At 42.5% G+C, this 19,907-nt stretch overlaps 1 protein-coding gene across 12 annotated transcripts in view; it reads right to left on the reverse strand.

Annotated features, from left to right (window-relative positions):
• Nucleotides 1-19,907, reverse strand: part of TMCC3 (transmembrane and coiled-coil domain family 3) — a 304,986-nt gene that overhangs the window by 37,731 nt on the left and 247,348 nt on the right. The window contains exon 2 of one of the 12 annotated variants that reach the window (XM_063614277.1): nucleotides 676-832. The exons of 10 other annotated variants lie outside the window; for them this stretch is intronic. The gene's annotated coding sequence lies outside the window, so the exon portion shown is untranslated. Of the gene's footprint in view, nucleotides 1-675; nucleotides 833-10,981; nucleotides 11,474-19,907 lie in introns of those variants that run through there. One more of the 12 variants, XM_055238349.2, reaches the window with a different exon arrangement.

The following is a 19,907-nucleotide window of genomic DNA, read 5'->3' on the forward strand; positions in this document are numbered from 1 at the left end:
GGTAGGAAATAAGTTAAGCATGGGGCTTCAATGAGAAGCTTCTGAGCAGGTGATAATTGGCTTAGAGGCGGCTCAAAAATCTGCTGAGAGCCTAGCAAGGAGCACATTGTATCTGCAGAAGGAAAAACTAGAATATGTATTTAGGAAACAAAGTTGGAGTGTCTAAAATTGAGAATGGCTAAATGGGTCATTCTAAATCAAGGCATGATTGAGGGCTGGGGCGAGAAAGAGGTGCATGGCAAGGCTCAGAAGAACATAGACAACCCGCAACAGGCTCTGCAAACCACGCTAGGCTCGACACCTGACCATGCAGACAAGGGGAAGTCAGGGATTTTAAAGCAGGTGGCATTTTTATAGTCATGAAAATAAAATGCTGAGAAATAGAGAATTTGGAATATCAAAAAGAAAAGGAGGCTTATCTTAAATACTGTTTAGGTTCTTATTAATTTTTTAAAAATACAGCACTGTGACTATACTATACAGAGGGATTTTGGGTTTAGTTCAGGTCACATAAGAATGGCTCATTCATGAATCTGTGTAATCGGTCATGACATGCGTACATACTTGTTGCATACCAACATTAAGTAAGCGTCTGTCTGGGATGCTGGGATCATGTAATTTGGACTTTTTATTTTTTTAAGCATCATTTGAAGCTAAGGATAGCTGAGTTCTTACCTAAAAGAACACTGTCCATCACATATGGAAAATCAGGCATTTTGATTCATAAATACACAATTCATAATTTGTTCCATCTCCACTCATCTCTCTTCTACAGGCTCAATACTAATCGAACTCCAATTATTATCACAGCCTTGGTACTTTCCATCAGGGGCTAGATAAAGAAGATCAAAGTTTTCACCTATGATGAACAAAATGGCAGGACTTAAAGATGACTTTCCTGAAGAGTGCAATGCCTTCTGTCTTTTATTTATGGACTGAAAGAGAAACCCCTCAATGTACATGGCAAATCACATTCCCCTCACCCTAAGCCATACTTACGGACGACATCCCAGATTCTCCTGAATGCAGGAAAGTACCACGGTTACACCTATCTACTCCGTCAAACCAGGTACTAACTATGACTAAAATTACATATGGAAAAAAAAATCCAAATGAGATTAGTAACAGAAAAAAAAAAAAAACAAGTACGTGTGTAGGGGGGTGGATAGAAGGCAGTCTTGAAAGCGTCAATGCTAGACGCTTTTTTTCTCTTTACTGGGAATTGCAATCAACCAAACCATAGGTCTGTACCTGACCGAGAGCCTTAACAATGCAACAAGACTGTGAGAACTCTCACTCAGGGACACCTGCTCTTAGCCTATTATGGAACTACTGCCTGTGTGCAGAAGTATCATTTGGAAACATGAATTTTATGCCCAAAGGCTAAAATGCCCAAGAGGCTTTACTCATGCCAAGTTCCCTAAGAACCGTGGGGCTTCCTTTTGCCTTGGGAAAGGAGGTGAACTTTTTTCTTATTCTTTTTTTGAGACAATCTTGCTTTGTCACCCAGGCTGGAGTGCAGTGGGGTGATCTCAGCTTACTGCAACCTCTGCCTCCCAGGTTCAAGCGATTCTCCTGTCTCAGCCTCCTGAGTATGTGGGACTACAGGTGCACACCACCATGCCTGGCTAATTTTTGTATTTTTAGTAGAGATGGGTATCGGGGGAACCAGCCCCAATATTTCAATGTAGGTTCTATTTTCCTAAGTGTCGGCCGGTCTGAGAAATAAAGAGAAAGAGTACAAAGAGAGGAATTTTACAACCGGGCCTCCGGGGGTGACATTACATACTGGTAGGACCGTGATGACCCCGAGGCGCAAAACCAGCAAGTTTTTATTACGAATTTTAAAAGGGGAGGGGGTGTACGAACAGGGAGTAGGTCAGAAAGATCACATGCTCCAAAGGGCAATAAAGATCACAAGACAAAGGCAAAATTAGAATTACTGATGAGGGTCTCTGTCCAGCTGTGCACGTATTGGCTTGATAAACATCTTAACAGGAAACAGGTGAGAGCAGAGAACTGGTCTGACCAAAATTTACCAGGCTGGAATTTCCCAATCCTAGTAAGCCTGAAGGTACTGCAGGAGACCAGGGCACGCATTTCAGTCCTTATCTCAACTGCATAAGACAGACACCCCCAAAGTGGCCGTTTACAGACCTCCCCCTAGGAATGCATTCCTTCCCCAGGGTATTCCTTGCTGGGAAAAGAATTCAGCGATATCCTCTTGCTTGCACGTCTGTTTATAGGCTCTCTGCAAGAAGAAAAATATGGCTCTATTCTGCCTGACCCCACAGGCAGTCAGACCTTATGGTTATCTCCCCTTGTTCCCTGAAAATCACCGTTATTCTCTTCTTTTTCAAGGTGCACTGATTTCATATTGTTCAAATACACATGTTTTACAATCTATTGTACAATAGTGGTCCTGAGGTGACATACATTCTCAGCTTATGAAGATAATGGGATTAAGAGATTAAAGTAAAGACAGGCATAAGAAATTATAAGAGTAGTATTAGAGAAGTGATAAATGTCCATGAAACCCTCACAATTGATGTTCAGAGATTGCAGTAAAGACAGGCGTAAGAAATTATAAAAATATTAATTTTGGGAACTGATAAATGTCCATGAAATCTTCACAATTTATGTTCTTCTGCCATGGTTCCAGCTGGTCCCTCCATTCAGGGTCCCTGACTTCCTGCAACAGATGGGATTTCACCATGTTGGCCAGGCTGGTCTTGAACTGCTGACCTCAGTGATCTGCCCACCTCAGCCTCCCAAAGTGCTGGGATTACAGGCATGAGCCACCATGCCCAGCCTGAAAGAAGGTGAACTTAATTAGATGCCAAGGATTGCTAACTACATAACAGTATTTACAATGTGGTACACTTGATTAATCTGACTCAGTCCACCTACCTTAATCAGCATTTCAAAATGTTAGGGGACCATCTGTTCATGAATTGAGAACATTATGAAGTCTCTCATTCAACTCAGGATATCACCCTGAACTTGATGAACTAAAATTTATTTTATATCTATACTTTAATGACTCTGATGTCATTCATTGCTTTCAATGTTATGACTGATGTTTTAATAAGGCCATTGTAAATATACTATAAGTACCACAATCTCTGTGTCAGAGAAACACTTTGCTTGATTGCTTCTCTTCCTGGATAAACATGTAGTGAACAATCAGTGAATATATACTTCATATTATAGGATTGACTCAGAGTTCAATAATATCTAATCAGAGGCAGGGTATGTTTATTTTATTAAGGGACACATCCTTCAAAGGAATCAAACTTTATATATAAACAGAGGTAAAGTGACAAGCGTAATTAGACAAGAATTAAAAGACAAACAGATTTGGGTAACATCACTTATTTTCCACTTATATAGCATCTTTCATCAAAAATGTCAATAAATCTTTCCAACTGTTCTTGTTCCCACCTAGGATATGATGATCTGAAAGTCTTACACATCTGTTCTGAATTTCACACTCCATAACTGACAGCTATTCAGTCTTTGGGACTCATCACTCAATCTCCCCTCTCCCTTGCCTCCCACATACTCTAACATCAGACCCTTTTGCTCCCTCCAACACCTGACACCTGCCTGGTCTAGGTCTGTTACACTGCACACCTGGACCATGCAACAATTTAACTCCTCTCTCTCCAGGTTGATCCTCTCAGTGGTCACCACCATAGATTGGCTACAGGATGAGGTTTAAACTCCTGAAGCCAGAAGCCAAAGTCCTCATTATCTTGACTCAAACCTATCTCTGTCCAGATCCGTATTCTCAGCCTCTTAGCTGGACCACATAGTTGGATCCAGGTGAACTCTGTCCAGCTTGAGCGGAGCATGCCAAGGTCATTTTACCTAACTCACTTCACCCTTTATTCAGGAGTGCCGCATATATGTAGGCATTACTGTGCCTTCCACCTCCACCATCTACTCTGTGCCTCTATGTGCACATCAGCATGACAGATGTTTGACACATTTTATTTCTAGTTCTCACCTCAATTATACTAGTTATGTTTAGTGTATCAAACATATCAAGGAATTTGGGCCGGGCACTGTGGCCCATACCTGTAATCCCAGCACTCTGGCTTGAGCCCAGGAGTTCGAGACCAGCCTGGGCCACTAAGCCAGACCACCCCTGATGCCCTCCAATCTCTACAAAAAATTTAAAAACTAGCTGGGTGTGGTGGCATGCACCTATAGTCTCAGCTATACAGGAGGCTGAAGCAGGAAGATCCCTTGAACCCAGGAGTTTGAGGTTGCAGTGAGCTACGATCACACCACTGCACACCAGCCTGGGTGACAGAGTGAGACTGTTGTCTCAAAAATTAAAAAAAGAAAAAGAAAAAAGAAATCAAGGAATTTGACAAGGTCACAAACTAGGGAGTAGCAAGCCAGGGTTTGAACCCAGGTGTGATTCAACAGCCTGTGTTCTTTCTAAAACCTGGGGCATCCTCATCCCCAGCTCCCTATTTACCAAAACCTAGGGGTTCCTTCAGAGTCTGCTCAATTTCACCTCTCCCAGTCACTTCTGATCACCCCAAATCTCGTAATCAGTGGTTACTCAGAACTTCTGCTGCTCTGATCTCATATTCTTAGAAACTTGATTTTTTTGCAGCCCCAGAGCCTCATATTAATAGTCTCTTGAACAGAGCAAGCACTCAACTATCTTAACTGAGTGATTTTGCTATTTTCATATTATTTTCTATGGGTAAAATTATGTATCAGGTAAGGTAACTTCAGTAACTGAATAAAATCAGTTTCAATAATAAGGGCACATCTGTAGTCTCCTAAACTAAGAACAGAGGGCAGGGCTAATTCAACGGCTGACAGATATCAAAGACCCAATCTCTCTCCATTTTTTCACTACACTATCCTCGGGCCATTTGCTTCTCCTCACATGGAGGCAAGAGAGCTACTGTAGTTCCAGGAATCACATGTAGACAGTTTCTGGCTATAGATGACGATACTTATCTTCTTTCATATTTTATTAGGAAGGAAAACATTTTCTAGAAGCTCCTCAGGGGTCCCTTTGGCCAGGTCTGAGTCCCATGTCCATGCCCTGGTTGCAAGGGAGGCTGGGGAGGCAGCAGATAACATTTTCGGCCTCCACTCCAGGAACAGGCTCTGCCAGCCAGGGAGAAAGGGAAGGAAAAGGGTGTTTGGAAAGGCACTCCATAGGGTTTGCAAACCCCACCTCGAATGGATATTATGCAACCATCTACTCTGCATAAGGAAAACTCCCCCATCCAAATAGATTATCATTAGAAAGGCTTGCTAATCAGGTTAAAAACAAATAATCCAGTTACCATAGAGTGTATTTGCACTGGAGGTAGAAGAAAGGGAATCGGAACCTTCTTTAGCCACCAAGTGTAAATACATTCCTCTTCCCCAGTGTTTTGGTTACATACCATAATCTCCTTCACCACCATGATCACCACAAGGAAAGAAGGGCTAGGAAGAAAAAACCATCTAGCCTTTTGGGCTTCCATATAGTTCTGAAAACACCTTAAGGCAGGCAAAAAAAAATTTTTTTCAAGAGATTTAAAGAACAGAAATGGAGATGAAAATATTTACAAGTCTTCTGCCTCTTTCTCTGATTCTTCTATGCTGCTTCTAAAAAAATGACAGTCTGCCACCCCTACCACCACCACCACCACCACCACCACCACCAACCACCCCATCTGCTGCCAGTTCTGCAAACAGCATAGACATCCATCAATAGGGAAGCTCTTTTTAAAATTCTAGTGCAACGGAAAATGATGCAGCCACTAAAATGGAAACGGATCTGAATGGGCTACCATGGGAAGCTATTCAATCTAAACCGTTAAGAGAGAAAAGCAAGACGCAGGGCCATGCCTACTGTGTACACTCATCTGTGCTTATTTAAATGAGGGGTGGAGGGATTTATGATAGATATGTACAGTTGTATACTCTATGTGTATGAACATTTCTAGAAGCTGTCTTAAGAACTGTGGATGGTAGTTACCCCTGGGGAATAGGACTGGGAATCTGTGGACACAGATACTTTTTGTTTTATATTATCTTTTTGAGAGAGTAATTCATCTTATTTTCATATTTAAAAAAAAAAGTCCCCAGTGCCTGAATTTCAAAGTGAGACTAATATGCAAATACCTGCAAAATTTCATTAGCACACTTAAGATACTTCCTTGTCTCCTCCAGTGACCTATGATTTTACTAACAGTAGCAAAATAAGTAATCTATAGACAGTAAACATTTTTGTAACTCACCCTAACTGAATTTTGTTTATGTAATTACTTTTAGAAAAGTAACTCCCTACTGAAAAGAGAAGTTTTAAATCCCATTTCCCAAGGAAATAAAACCATGTCTTAAAAGGTAGTTCTAAAACAAATTTTATGGGACTAAACTGGAATTGCCAAGTCATAAATACGAGTTTTCAAGTAATAATCCCACTAAAATATTGTATACTAATGTTACATCTTTCTTACATAACTTTATAAAATACCGTCTTTTTAAGGGACCAATGCCACTGAAATATTTCTACTGAGAACTGGGTTGCCCAAGGCTCACAGCTTTGAATCTGTATTTCATGGGCAATGATGTCTTCCATAAAGACTCTTCACTGAGAATACTCATACGAGCAGACCATGGCAGTGTATGATAGGCGTATATATACAGTTGTCCCTTGGAATCCATGGGCGATTGGTTCTAGGACCTCCTGCAGATACCAAAATCTGCGAGTGCTCAAGTCCCTGATATAAAATGGTGTAGTATTTGCATATAATCTACATACATCCCCCTGTATACTTTAAATCATCTGCAGATTACTTATAATACCTAATACAATGTAAATGCTATGTAAATAGTTGTATTTTTTAGGGAATAATGACAAGAAAAAAACACTCTGTACCTGTTCAGTACAGATGCAATTTTTCTTCCTAAATATTTTTGACCCCTGGTTGGTTGAATCCATGAATGTGAAATCCATGGATGTGGAGGGCCAACTGTATATCCATTCATGGCAACTGAAGGGTCACAGAGTTCATCTAGAGACTGTTTACATATAGTTCATGTGATTCCTGAGACTAGACTGTTTTACCTGTGATTCTCAGGTTTGTTGTTTTTGTTTGTTTTTTGAGACAGTGTCTTGTTCTATCAACCAGACTGGAGTACAGTGGTGCAATCACAGCTCACTGCAGCCTTCACCTCCTGGGCTCAATTGATCCCCCTACTTCAGCCTCCCGAGTAGCTGGGACTACAGGTGCACACCATCACGCTCGGCTAATTTTTGTATTTTTTTGTAGAGACGAGGTTTCGCCATGTTGACCAGGCTGGTCTCGAACTCCTGGGTTTCAAGCAATCCGCCTGCCTTGGCCTCCCAAAGCTGGGATTACAGGCATGAGCTAGCGCGTCCAAATGGTTCTCAAGTTTTTTTTTTTTTTTTTTTTTTTTTTGAGATGGAGTCTCGCTCTGTCACCAGGCTGGAGTGCAGTGGTGCAATCTTGGCTCACTGCAATCTCTGCCTCCCGGGTCCAAGTGATTCTCCTTCCTCAGCCTCCCGAGTAGCTGAGACTACAGGTGCCCGCCACTACACTCAGCTAATTTTTTGTATTTTTGGTAGAGACGAGGTTTCACCATGTTGGCCAGGCTGGTCTCGATCTCTTGACCTTGTGATCCACACACCTCGGCCTCCCAAAGTGCTGGGATTACAGGCATGACCCACCGCGCCCGGCCTCAAGTTTTAAAGTTTGATTTTGTCCTTCAAAAATCATTTCTACAGCAACAACTACAAAAAAGGAATAATGTTATCTCCTTAAGGTTAAAGACGGTTTCTCAGAAGACAAAGCAGGATAGAATACTTGCACTTCTAAAATTTTTTCAGTGATTCTAGGATTCATTTTAAAATGAAGCAATGCTAAAGGCAGACTGCAAGGTATATTTGCAGTGTTTGAATTTAACTGATTCTTAAAACATTAAAAACTGTTTGGCATTTGAGCATGTGCATCCCCTAGAGACCCAGAAATTCCATTTGTAGGTTAGAGGAGCAAGTGCCCCTGTTAGGAGCACACTGAAAATATACAGAGCAGCATCACTTGCAAATGAAAAACAATAAAAGCAATAACAAAAGACAATCCACAAATAATCCAAAGCCTATGGGCAATAAAATGGATATATATACGCACGCATTGGAGATATATATATATATATACACGCACAGTAAAATGGATACACACACACACATTGTGTTTATTTGTACAGTGGAATAAAATAAACCAGAACTATAAGAATTAAAATGGGCCAGGCATAATGGCTCCCACGTGTAATCCCAGCACTTTGGGAGGCCGAGGCTGGTGGATCACATGAGCCCAGAGTTCGAGATCAACATGGGCAACATGATGAAATGCTGTCTCAACCAAAAAAAAAAAAAAATTAGCCAGGCATGGTGGCACACATGTCTGTAGTTGCAGCTATTTGGAAGGCTGAGGCAAGAGGATGAGCCTGGGAGGTCGAGGCTGCAGTGAGCCAAGATCGCGGCCACTGCACTCCAGCCTGGGTGACAGAGCGAGACCCCGTCTCAAAAAGAATAAAATGATTAAATCTCAAAAGAAGCAAATCAAAGAACACATACTTTATGAATTCTACTTTATAAAGGTCAAATGCAGGCAAACTCTTTTTTAGGTATGAACACACACATGATAAAAAGAGAAAAATCTTGAGAATAGTTAAACCTTATGGCAGCGATGACCTCTTGGGGGTGGGAAGGCTTGTGATGTAGGGATGCTTAATCAGGGAAGGTCACAGGGTCAAGTTCATCTCCTTACCCTGGGTATAACATACAGGGGTGTTTCATGTATTTTTTAATGGAACATCTTCTTAGTATAATATTAGTTTACAAACACTTTAAAATAAAAACTATGGAGTAGGCCAGATGCAGTGGCTCACACCTGTAATCCTAGCACTTTAAGAGGCCGAGATGGGCGGATCACGAGGTCAGGAGATGGAGACCATCCTGGCTAACATGGTGAAACCCCATCTCTACTAAAAATACAAAAAAATTAGCCAGGCATGGTGGCGGGCGCCTGTGGTCCCAGCTACTCGGGAGGCTGAGGCAAGAGAATGGCGTGAACCTGGGAGGTGGAGCTTGTAGTGAGCTGAGGTCGCGCCACTGCACTTCAGCCTGGGCAACAGAGTGAGACTCCATCTCCAAAAAAAAAAAAAAAAAAAAAAAACTATGGAGTAAATTACACAGTAAAATAAAATGTGTGTGTGTGTTTGCTTAAGCTGTAGAATGAGTGTCTTCTGTCAATCCTATTGCTTTATCTCTGGCTCTATACTTAACTCGTTGGGTAATAATCTTAAAATCTAAATTTGAGACCCTACTTAAATTGTGACCTGGTCTCAAAGGTCCTCAGGTCACCACTGCAATGATCTTCTTGGATCATTATCCTCACTGGTTACACACGGAAATGTGAAGCATGTAGTCAAGAGAAAGCCCTGCAATTTCCCCCAGGCCACAAGTAATCCCCCTGGAAGCAAAAACAACCTACTCTCCATAAACTGACTGGAAAGGAACAGGTGGGAAGGAGAGCAGAGGGGTGGCCAGCATTGTCAGGGTTTCTCCAGAATGGCCTGTCAACCAGGACAAGCCCTGTTCCCACATCTTTTTGAACAGCCTGGCACAGAAAGCAGCTCTGACTGTTTTACAAGCAGTGCTCTTGCAGTTTGGGGAGCCATTTTCCCTTTTATTCCAATTGAAACTGTGCATCAGGCTCTGTCAACTGTTGCACTCACAGTGTTACGAGGCTATTGGATGATCTGCTGTCAGAACAACTGGCCCCTCTAACTTTTTCTTTTTTTAAACAACAGATTTTTTTTTTTTTTTTGAGACAGAGTCTCACTCTGTCGCCCAGGTCGGAGTGCAGTGGTGCGATCTCAGCTCACTGCAACCTCCACCTCCTGGGTTCAAGTAATTCTACCTCAGCCTCCCGAGTAGCTGGGATTACAGACGCTGCTACCACTCCCAGCTAATTTTTGTATTTTAAACAACAGAAATGTAACCTCCAAGACCCAAATTATCAAATGACAAGCAGCAAACTTTTCCAACTTTCCCTCCTCTCACTATCAACAATGGGCAAACCTTTGCTACAGAACTGATTAGGAAAGAAACACCTGAATTAATAAATGTGTGCAAATATTTTAACGTTCAGGGAAGGAAAGAAAGGTTGCATTTTGTGTCAATATACAGAAGTCTTCTATGACAAAGAGCCACAAGTGAATACAGATTTCCTATGAGATGAAAGGCTCCCCCAGGCAGAGATCACATGAATCTGAGCCTTCACCACCCTATGGGGAATGAATCCCACACTATGCGGTGTCCAAGCATGGTCCAAGGAGGCCCAGGTCAGATGCACTCTCCACTTCCCCCACGGCTGCTTCCTCTCCAACAGCTCGAGGCAGCCACCACACCCTTCTTCCCCAACGTGGGCTGGCAGCGTCACACAAAGTCAGTTTTACAGAGTTTCAAATTTCCAGGCAAAGGCAGGACGACTCAAAGATGCCCACTTGTTGAAAGACCAGATGTTAAAGTACAAAGTTAGATTCCAACTCAGAGCCTGGTTAGACCCGGGGTTACTTTCGAACTCCCAGGGAGGTGGGAGGAGACCTGGCTCTTCTCCAGCCAGTAGCCGGCACAATCCAACCCAGATATTTGTCCATCTGTTAAATCACTCACACTGGACTGACATTTTTAAAAGGACATAACAGTAAGGAGACTGGTGGTTCATTAGGTGTTTAGACAGTCTAAATACCTAGAAACCCACTGAGAAATTAGGGAGGGATTTGGGCAAGCACAAAGGTAACTATTAAGAGCACAAAGACAAATTGTATTTCTTTCCGGCATCTCCCAGGATATTAAAGACCACAAAGCTCCACAATACATATTTACACACTCTGGCTGAAATGGAAGACTTGTGAAGAGACTTACCAAGGGCTACACAGCAAACCCAGGAGCAGAGCAGGATCGGCAGCCAGCTCACCCTCCTGCCCGAGGCATTTGAATCTGCAAGGCAGGCAGGCTAGATATTCCAAACAGCACCTACCATATGACTCAGCCTGGACTTTGGAGATACTGCTCACATTATCTCGGGGTATTCCTGTGTTTGTCTCAGAGAAACTCCACGCCCTGCACTGTACCCAATACAAATGTCAGTAATAATGCACCGTATTCAACACATTGCTGTACAAATGGGCCCTTTGTGCTGCCAGCAGAAGAGATCCACATTCTGTATCTTTGCAGGGAGGTCGACTAGAAGGGCGCCTGCTATCAATCACCCCGACTCTGGGATTGCAAGAAGACATTCGGTCTGGTACTCTGCCTTTACCAATAAGGAAATGGGCTCGGCTCAACAAACCTTGTTAGGCAGAGCAAATGCCAGCAGTGGACTGGGCACAGGAAACACCAACGTGATGAAGGCAGAGCAAAGGGGCCAGCCAGCACCAAGGGAAGGGAAGTGGCTTAAAGACAGTGAGCAGTCAGGAGACTCTCTGTTGATTCATTCATGAGACAGACACTTGCTGGGTGCCTCCTAGTGTCAGGCGCGGCGAGGCGTGCTGGGGAGGCAAAGGGGCATAGCCGCCTCCTGGCCTAGTGGCCAGGGGAAGAGACACAATGACAGCCACTGATAAGTGTCAGGAGAGTACTTGGTGCTAAGCGAGCACTTGGAAGGGGCTGCTAAGGGGGAGATAAGAGGAAAGGGGGAGGGGAAAAAGTCAATGGAAAGCAGAAAGAAAGGCTTGTCAGAAGGTGAATCAGTTAGACAGAGAAGTAAAGATTTGGAGGACTTGGTGCAGGTGAAGACTGGGACAGCAGATGGGTCACACCCGGAAGGTCCCACTTAACTCAGGCAGAGGTGTTTGGGGTTCATCCTATAGGTCCCTTGGCAGCCGCATAGAGGATTAGGATGATCATATCCCTGTTTTAAACAAGTCCTTCTGAGAAAGCAAGATGGAAAATGCGTTTCCATGGAGCCAACTGGAGCCTGCTGCAGCAATCTATAGCAAGAGCTGGTGAAGGCTGGATGTAGGGTGGTAGTGAGAGGTCTATGAAGGAGGTGGAATGAGAGGACTTGACACCACCTGGATGTGGGGGTGAGAAGGGGCGAGTCAAGGAAAACCCCACTTCTGTTTCATTCCTTCTGGTAGCTAAGATTATTCACAAGATAGGCAAGAGGAATTTTCAGCCTCCGACACGATAAACTTGAGGTTCCTATGGGACCTTCAAACACAGATGTCCTGATGAACAGAGAGAGAAAGGGACAGAGGAAACAGCACTGGAGCCCAACGGTGATAATGCCTTAGGCACCTCTCTGAGGAGACAAGCATAGACAACCAGACCTAATCAAATCACAGCTCTGCCTCTTAGCAGCTATATGACCTGGGGCAAGTAAATTAACCTTTTGGGGACTCTGGTCTCACCTAAGGAAATTCCTTTTGGGATTTAATGAAATCAGAAAAGGACATGATGTCATGGCAAACAGAAGAGATTTAATATTTTCCTCTTGCCCTTTTGTGATCATATACTGCTTTGTATTATAATTGAGTACTTAACCTTTGCAGCAGATTACAAGTTTTCTTGCTGTCACTCATCTTTAAATCCCTTTTGACCATATTTGTAGGCACAGAATCTCAAATATTTGAATTGCCACAAGCCATATGAAAAACTAAGGCCAGACTGTTCTAGGGGACCAGGGGTTTCCTGCTTTTGACATTAAATAACAAATGCAAAGATCTCAAAATTGCTATGTGGCTTAAGTGGTGTTGATTTAACTCTGTATTGAGGGGTGGGATGGAGAGAAAAGGGCAGTGGGGTTTGGAAAAGAGGGAGAATTTTGTCAGCCTAATAAAGGCTAGTCAAAGCCTACTCTGTGAAAACTCTACTGTAATATTTAAGAGGAAGAGTGTCTACCAAAGTTAATATTGCATAGCCTCTATCCTCTGGCTCTGTTCAAGTAAAGGTCTTAAGTCATGTTAAATAATAAATTCCAGCAAATGGATCTTGCCTTAAACCAAATGTTAAGTCAATAGTACACTCTGTATATGAGACGTATATACTTTCTTTGCTAGGTCATTTTGCTAATTCTAACTCTTAAAATGAATATTTTAAAACTACAATAAGATTTTTAAAACCAGACTGACCAGTAAGGCATACATAATTCAGTTCCACATAGCTAAGCTTGTTCATTTTTCTTCAGGGTTTGACTTTAAATTTGGGATCCAACTTGTCTTTACCTATTTTTATGGCTGCCTTCCTAGTCTGAAAATATCTTGGTCACTAGATATTTTGTTTCATCTCCAGCTTAGCTCCTAAAATACATTCAGGATCACTTCTTCCTTCCCCATTCTTCCCTGGTAGCTTCATATATTCCCATCCATTCACCCACAGCCCAGTTCAGTACACCTACCTCACATTCTGTGTCTCAGTCACAAATATCTTTTTTAAAAACCTGCCCAAGTTTCTAATACAGAATGATTTGGCAACTGCCTCAAAGCTCACTGTTTGGCTCATTTAATTATTTGGATTAAACATAGACAATGATCCAATTCAGAGCTAATGGTCTTTAGGACTTTTATTCCTGGCCGTCTTCAACCTGGGCACATGTGACATGCCTCAAGCATGACCAGTTTGAGAGGACACTTTGGTCCCCAAGGGCTGAGAAAGAACAAGTTCCTCCTCGCTCACATATGTAGTCTGAACCTGAGGTTCTTGCCTCTCTACGATGTTTCTGGACTCTGGGTAGCTCCCGTTAAACAGACAATACACATCCCCATCCTTCTTAGTCAACCTCTAAGATTTTGACACCCCACTGACATATAGACCCAAGATACCTTCCAGTTCTTCTCTGCCTTGAATAGACTTGAACTTCCCAGATGTGAATAGACTCAACTTTTTGGTGCGTCTACAAGATGCTCTCCTATCCCATTGCCAATAGGGGGAAAAATGAAAGCAGACAGATGGCCACATTAGATGGAATCTGCCATTGAGGTGGCAACTTCCCCATGGCACCCAGCCCCTGTTCTACTTGAATTATTTCTCCGACACTGACGAGAGGTGCACAGTCTCAGGGAGAGACTACTGAGACGTAATCCTTTCCCTTTAAACATGACTTTGACATATGCATTACACACACTTATACACATCTGACTCCACCATGACTCACATTGGAGGTGGTGTTTAAAATGAACAGCATCTCAGTGCTATTATGATGCTTCACTCAAAATTGCTCTACGGCTTCTACTACAGGAGCAGGTCACATCCAGGCAATGGTTTGTCTGAACTAGAGCAGGATGTTCTCACTATTACCTTATGCCCCAGGGCTGCCTTACTTTCTTCAAAACCCAGATCAGGATCTGCGACCTATGACCCAAAGCACTCTCCTTGTAAATTCAGGATTCCCTACTAAGCCAGTCCCTATCCTTTTCTCTCTCAGAACTTTGAATATCTTTTACATTCTTCTCTTTCTCACAGCTCATGTCATTCCTCCAGGCAGAGGCCCCTGAGGTTCCTGTGGTTAGTAGACGTGGATAGCTGCCTGCTGCATCAGACTCAGCTGAGCCCAGGAATCCTTCTGAAAATAAAAGATTTATCCTACAAATTGGTGCAATCTTTGGGAGAACAATGTGTTTGCCTCTATTCTCATTTAAAAGACACATGCCCTTTGACCTAACAGTTTTGCTTTTGGAAATTTATCTAAATATGGTTACAGAGAAAAATGTACACAAGTTTTCAATACAGTATTACAAAGCAAAAGAAACACAAAAAAACATCATCCTGGGAGGAACTTAAACTGTGTATCTGTAGGCGACTGGTTAAATAAATAATAGATATGTATATTTTGTGTCAAGACTATTTCTGTAAAGACACATAAGAAACGTAACATTGCAGCTGGGTGCGGTGGCTCACACCTACAGTCCCAACACTTTGGGAGGCCAAGGCAGGTGGATAACCTGAGGTCGGGAGTTCGAGACCAGCTTGACCAACATGGAGAAAGCCTGTCTCTACTAAAAATGCAAAATTAGCTGGGCGTGGTGGCGGGTGCCTGTAATCCCAGCTACTGGGGAGGCTGAGGCAGAAGAATCGCTTGAATCTGGGAGGCACAGGTTGCGGTGAGCCAAGATCACGCCATTGCACTCCAGCCTGGGCAACAAGAGCAAGACTGTCTCAAGAAAAAAAAAAGAAATACAACATTATTATCATTGCTATCTCTGGGGAAAAGGACAAGAAGCTGGAAAAAGAGACTTTAATTTTGCTTTAAGCCCTTTAGTACTGTCGAGTTTTTTTTTTAATAATTATTATTTTTTTTCAGACAGAGTCTTGCTCTGTCGCCCAGGCTGGAGTGTAATGGCACGATCTCGGCTCACTGCAACATTCGCCTTCCAAGTTCAAGCAGTTCTCCTGCCTCAGCCTCCCGAGTAGCTGGGATTACAGGAGCCCGCCACCATGCCCGGCTAACTTTTGTATTTTTAGTAGAGACGGGGTTTCACCATGTTGGCCAAGCTAGTCTTAAACTCCTGACCTCAGGTGATCCATCTGCCTCGGCCCCCAAAGTGCTGGGATTACAGGCATGAGCTACCGCGCCCGGCCTGTGTAATTTTTTTTTTTTCAAATGAATTCGCACTTAAGCTACTTAATAGAAAAAAATGTGAACCTTTATCATTTAGAGCTACTAAACACTTCATTAAACAATATCACTTAATCTTTGCTAAACATGAACTAGAAAAACTAGGCACAAATAGAAACTGTATAGACCAGATATACATTAGAATGGGTCTGCTTTAGCAGTTAATGGTTTAATCATTAAATATTCTCAGGTCAGGGTATTTTTCTCTAAGGTACTTTATGTGTTGCTGACTCTTCTACAATCTAAGTGGCTCAATGTAAACCATTCCCCTTGTGCTAAACATGCGTGTTTACACTTAAAGTCAATTTCACTGAGGAAATTAGGGTAGGGTCAGTTTGTAAGGTTTTGCCCTAAACCTTAAAAAAAACACAAAATCCTTCAGGTCTTAAAGAAGATTGATGCCCAGGCCCTACGTAGGACATATTGAATCTTCTGTATATTTTCTAACAAGCTCCACAGGTAATTTGGATGTGGCTGCCATTGCCTGGTGTACACCTAAAGTAACCATGCTTAGAAAACACTATCTTATCCAAAAGAAACACAGCATAGAGAATTCTATGAACAAACTACTGCAGTACTCCAAGATTTTAAAATAAGTAACTTTCTCAAACACTGATATGGGGTTTAGAGTTAACACTGCGGGTAAGCAAACCCACCAGGCTCTCTCATTGACACAGCTCTTCTGGCTCCTTCGAGGAAGTGAGGACCAGTAAGTGGAAGAGCCTTTGGGGCTGGTGTTTCTCAAGCTATGGCTTCAGGCAATCTCAGGGACAGAACCTGGAATGTGCATCTGACAGCCTCCTTTCTACCTCCCATCTCCACCCCATTCTTATGTCCAAAGAGTTTGAAACTACTGAGCTAGACCAGTATATCCCGAACACCAAATTGTTAAGAGTGGATGGGGCCCCAGTGATCTTTCCCACTCCCCAGACCAGTGAATCAGAAATCTCTACTGGAGGTTCTGCAGTACCCCAGGTTCTTTATCTAAACAGGAAAGTTAGGAAACACCAATTTAGGTCAAACTCATTTTAAGATAAGGAAATCAAGGCCCAAGAAGTTTAAGTGATTTCACCAAGGACTTATAGCTGATTAATGATAGCTGGGAGTCCTGAAACCTGGTGAGCTAATTCTTCCCTCTTAGACCAATACTGCTTGTTATATTATGTGTAATCATGAGAGCCCCAGTATCTGTGCAGTTTCTGATTCACCATGAAGAGGCCCCAAGTGATTAATAAAGCCTGAACCCAGGGGCATGTCAGAACGCACCACTGGTTTAAAGGATGACTGACACGGTTAAGTGTCCAACATCAACCTGCCCTCGGAGTTCTTTCACTTTCAATATCAGTAGGAGGAGAAATATACAATTGCACATTTCATAGAAAAGTAAACCCAGCCCCACACAGTTAACAACCAGGTGAAGTGGGAACACAGGACAATTCAAAGTTTTCGAAGTACACCATTTCTTGGTCAAATATTAGTACCTTCAGCAAAAGACCTTTAATTACCACACACTTTTGGTTACGGCAACAGCCTGCTCCTTACTGTTGGGAGAGAGGAGTACTCCACACCCATGGCCTGAAACCGGGATCTCTAAACCCATCAAAGAGAAACATGGATGGGAAACCAAACCCCCCAGCTTGGACAGCATCCAGCAAGCTTTAATTCAGAGAGAGTTCAATCGACATATAATTGCCTCTAATTGGCCCTCCCACACGGTCTCACAACATACAGCTGTAGTCAGTTCCACAAAGAATGTGTTATATTTCTTCCTTGAAAAGTCAGAATCCTCTCCTGTTAGGTACTTACCATCACTGTTTTGACTTCTGTAAATATACCTAGACATTAAAAAAGGAAGAATGAATGGGTAAAAGCAAAGAAGTAGATGGATTTTTTCTTTTTTTAAATAAGCACTGATCCCTATGACCTTAATGATAACCCAGTGAGATTCAAATCTGTAATGGAGACTGATGTCGACTCAGGAAACCTTTCTAGTCCAGGGCACATGTGATCCAAAAACACATTCATCTGGTCAGACATTTTCCATACTCTGATTTTTATCCTTCTTGGCATGCTCAACTCTCCTTTAATAAAGTCACAACCCTTTGTTGCCATGGAACCCAATCAGACACGGAGCCTGTTACTATGACTTCCCTGCAGATATAAAAAAAGACCCAGTGACCGAAAGACCAGCTCTTGCTTAAAAAAAAAAAAAATTACAAGGCAAAGAGGCTCCAAAAAAACCTCAACATTTTTGTATTTACTGAAGTTTAATCTTTCATGTAGGCTCACCTGAACTCCTCAGCCAAAGCTAGCTCATGTTTTATAAAAATTTTTCAGCTGGAACTTTCCAAAGAAAATAATTTTACAAATAAATACCTGGGCAAAGAAAGTAAAAATATTCTTGGGATATCTTACTTTTTTTCTTCTTCTAGGCAAGCTTTCTGAAATTTGAGTAGCTGTTTAGCAAACACGTGTCAATCAGCAGCTGCCAAATTGTAATATTCATTTCCATCAATACTTAACGTTGCCAAGAGCTCATTATTTCTCTGGAAAGAAAAGATATTCTAAACAATACAATCAATCCTGTGTTCTGGACCTGGACTAAATCTGCAGAAAAAAAAAAAAAAAAAATCTGAGACTAAGCAGAGTGGACTGAGCAGAGCTACTTAAGGAAAGAGAATTAACATTTGTTGAGTGCCTACCATGAGCTGGGCACTTTTACGTCATCACGTGAGGACCCTGCAACTGAGGCAATGCCACCTCTGTTTGGCAGATGAGGGACCAAGGCTCAGAGAGCTTAAGTACTTAAGCAGCTTGTTCAAACCACCAGGCTAGAATGCTTCCTGGCTCCCAAAGCCAGAGCTATTCCTTCATTCAACCAGCACTTATTTCTGGTCTCACAGGTGTTGTACATTTTGTTATGCTTCTTATGCTTCAGGAGTGAATTCACAGCCTGCAAAGCTTGGCTGTAAAGAGAGCACGGTGTCCATCTTCACTGGCACAGGGGCCAGTTCTAGCTACACCCATGTACAACTACCACCACATCTATACAACAGCAGCTACCCCTTGGCGGAATCACGAATAAATGCCCTGGCTACTTGCCTAAGGAAACACATATGGGCTAGGCACCCATTACACCCTTCCAGAGGTTGGGCCACTGCCCAGGGCCTTCCAACCCTGGACCTCATGGTGGGGAGGACCAGGAAGCTCTGGGTGGCCTTTTCATGTGCAGTATCATCGGCAAAGTAAAAGTCAAGCCATGCAAACCACAACAGTTTCTCCAACCTGGTTTTGGACAACCAGCTTCAAGAAATGACTAGTAAGAAGGAATGTGGCAAGGCACAAAAGTTATAATTTATATTATTAATTATACCAGCCTCTCAGCTAAAGAAAATTTACCTATTTCATGTACAAAGAGTATAACAACTGCTTTCATTAAAAGAAATTTTTAAAATCACCCAAAACTGCAATACGATACCACTTCATACTTACTAGGATGGCTGTAATTAAAAGACAGATAATAACAAGCGCTGGTGAGGATGTGGAGAAATCAGAACCCTCATAACACTGGTAGTGGGAATATAAACTGGTGCAACCACTTTGGAAAACACTCTGGCAGTTAATCCAAAGGTTAAACAGAATTACCATATGACCCGGCAACACTCCGTCTAGATATGTACTCAAGAGAAATAAAAACATATACCCCCACAAAAACACATACAGAAGTGTTCATAGCAACATTATTCTTCATAGCCAAAAAGTGAAAACAACCCAAATGTCCACCAAATGTCATATATCCATACAATGAAATATTATTCAGCCATGGCCGGGCATGGTGGCTCGTGCCTGTAATCCCAGCACTTTGGGAGGCCGAGGTGGGTGGATCGTCTGAGCTCAGGAGTTTGAGATCACCCTGGGCAACATGGTGAAAACCCGTCTCCACTAAAATACAAAAAAATTAGCCAGGCATGGTGGCGTATGCCTGTAGTCCCAGCTACTCCGGAGGCTGAAGCATGAGAATCACTTGAGTGTGGGAGGCAGAGGTTGCAGTGAGCCAAGATCATGCCACTGCACTCCAGCTTGGGCTACAGTGAGATTCTGTCTCAAAATTAAAAAAAAAAAAATATTGTTTGGCCATAAAAAGAAATAAAGTACTGATTCATGCTACAACATGCATGAACCTTTTAAGAGAGGGGGAAATGAAGGGTAACTGCTAATGGGTATCTTTCTAAG

The sequence above is a fragment of the Symphalangus syndactylus genome, chromosome 13, assembly GCF_028878055.3.
Source record: "Symphalangus syndactylus isolate Jambi chromosome 13, NHGRI_mSymSyn1-v2.1_pri, whole genome shotgun sequence".
Taxonomy (NCBI): Eukaryota; Metazoa; Chordata; class Mammalia; order Primates; family Hylobatidae; genus Symphalangus; species Symphalangus syndactylus.